We start from the raw sequence: 3,479 nt of genomic DNA on the forward strand, positions 1-3,479 counted from the left end.
ACACCGGACAAACACACACTGGACACACACACACACACACACACACAAACAGGACACACACACACTGATCACACACACACAAACTGGACACACACTGGACACACACACACAATGGACACACACACACTCTGGACACACACACACACTGGACACACACACACACACTGAACACACACACACTGGACACACACACACTGGACACACACACACATACACAGAGGACACACACACACTGGACACACACACTGGACACACACACACACACACACACACACACACACACACTGGACACACACACTGGACACACTGGACACACACACATACAAACTGGAAACAAACACACAGCACACACACACACCTGACACACACACACACACACAGGACACACACACACACACTGGACACACACACTGGACACACACACACTGGACACACACACTCACACTCACTGGACACACACAAACACACACACACACTGGACACACACACTGGACACACACACTGGACACACACACATACGCTGGACACACACACACTGGACACACACACACACACACACTCACACTGGACCCACACACATACACACTGGACACACACACACACACAATACACACACATACACACTGGACACACACACACACACAGGACACACACACTGGACACACACAGACACTGGACACACACACACACACTGGACACACACACACCTGACACACACACACACAGGACACACACACAGGACACACACACTGGAAACACACACACACTGGACACACACACACACACACACACTGGACACACACACACACACACTGGACACACACACACACACTGGACACACAAACTCACACACACTGGACACACACACACACACACACTGGACACACACACATACACAGTTACACACACACACACACTCACACACACTGGACACACACACACACACACACACACACTGGACACACACACAGGACACAAACACACACACACACACACTGGACGCACACACTGGACACACACACATACGCTGGACACACACACACTGGACACACACACACTCACACTGGACCCACACACATACACACTGGACACCCACACACACACGACACACACACACACACACTGGACACACACACACTGGACACATTTCCATGTGTTGGATTTTGATGAAAGGAAATCCCATATAGCCTACTGGACAGGACTTTGCTATGGCATCTTCTGTTTGGGTGTCTCAGGTCAGGTCTGAGCCATGATCAGAATGTGTCTCTGTATCTATTTCCAGCCCTGCCATTTCTACCTGTCCTGATCTAGTGTTTCACCCCTGACCTCCTCACACCGTCTCACTGTCCATGTCTGCTTTTAGCTCCCACCTCTACTTCACTGTGTTATAATGGACCTTATGCTTGTTATGTCACCTCTGGAACCAGTTATCAAACATACTGAACTTTCTGACCCTATCCCATGGCCCTACTTTCTAGAAATTAACATTTAAATTCCTCTATGAGTTTTGTTTTGTGTCCATTTACTTATGTATTTGTTGTATATTGGGGTTGTGCTGCAGAGCATCATGGGAGTATGTATGTGTTGAGATGATCACGTTCCAGATAAATGGTTGAACTGATTCCTGTCTCCTGTCTCCTGTCTCATCATTATTGAATTGTTATACAGACATGGTTATGAAACCCATCAGACATAACAACAGATTGGTGATGAGTAAGTCTGAATCTACAGGAACTATTCTGTCTGGAAGAAGTGGGATTTTACAACTGTTTAAAACTGTTATTTTCTGTGGTCCAGTCTAGGCTAATGTTAGCACAGTGTATTGCTAGCAGAGGCAAGTGCATAGTCCAGCTAGCTAAGAAAGAGAGTTAACATCGTCATGACGTCAGAAAAGGACTCGATACGGACGTCGGAGCGGGAAAACAAAATGATTAAAAGGGAGGAACATACAGTGATTAAAGGAAAGGACATTTATTCAACTGTGAAGATGAACTTTGGAAAAAAAAATTGCTAAATGAGTGAATTTAGGAGGAAACATCAGTGAGTGAAGTGAATGAAGATCATGTGACTGAGGAAAATATTGCTTTGGTTGAGGACAATATTGAAGTGAGTGACAATCAGGAGCTTATTGAGAAATGATCAATTATTGGAAAGGTAAAGGTACAACTAAACACACAATAAAGAAACAAATCTCCCTAATTGACAGGAGGCTTGATTCTTAGTCATTTACCCACCGGCCTCTTACTACTAACTATCCCAATGTATACATTCTACCAACATCATACATAAATAATCCCTGGTAGGATCCTTACTACTATCCCAATGTATACATTCTACCAACATCATACATAAATAATCCCTGGTAGGATCCTTACTACTATCCCAATGTATACATTCTACCAACATCATACATCAATAATCCCTGGTAGGATCCTTACTACTATCCCAATGTGTACATTCTACCAACATCATACATACATATTCCCTGGTAGGATCCTTACTACTATCCCAATGTATACATTCTACCAACATCATACATCAATAATCCCTGGTAGGATCCTTACTACTATCCCAATGTATACATTCTACCAACATCATACATAAATAATCCCTGGTAGGATCCTTACTACTATTCCAATGTATACATTCTACCAACATCATACATAAATAATCACTGGTAGGATCCTTACTACTATCCCAATGTATACATTCTACCAACATCATACATCAATAATCCCTGGTAGGATCCTTACTACTATCCCAATGTATACATTCTACCAACATCATACATAAATATTCCCTGGTAGGATCCTTACTACTATCCCAATGTATACATTCTACCAACATCATACATAAATAATCCCTGGTAGGATCCTTACTACTATCCCAATGTATACATTCTACCAACATCATACATAAATCATCCCTGGTAGGATCCTTACTACTATCCCAATGTATACATTCTACCAACATCATACATCAATAATCCCTGGTAGGATCCTTACTTTGCAGCCTGAATAAAAAAAAAAATAAAAAAAAAAGATTGCCTTGGCAACATCTATTTGGGGAACCCAATAAAAAACTAAATACTTAACATGACCACAATAATGTCAGCTGTAGTTGTTGTAAGATGCCCATCATACACTGGTGGCAGGTAGCCTAGCGGATAAGGGTGTTGGACCAGTAACCGAAAGGTTGCTGGTTCGAAACCCTGAGCTGACTAGGTAAAAAAACTGTAGATGTGTCTTTGGATAAGAGCGTATGATGAAAATGTAAATACTATTATTTAAAATGGTCAAGGGCTTTATGAATGTATTTTAATGCCTATCATCTGCCATGTAAAGTGTTACCATGCAATTTCTGTGAAAAAAGCCTGAAATGGTGGAAGGTCAAAGATCATGAGTATTTGATGTCTGTGTCTCTCTCAGTCTCTGTCTGTCTCTAACCCCAGTTGTCAGTAAAGAAAACAGTTAGCTACA

This window comes from Coregonus lavaretus (genome assembly GCF_964263955.1).
Source record: "Coregonus lavaretus genome assembly, chromosome: 2".
NCBI classification, from domain to species: Eukaryota; Metazoa; Chordata; class Actinopteri; order Salmoniformes; family Salmonidae; genus Coregonus; species Coregonus lavaretus.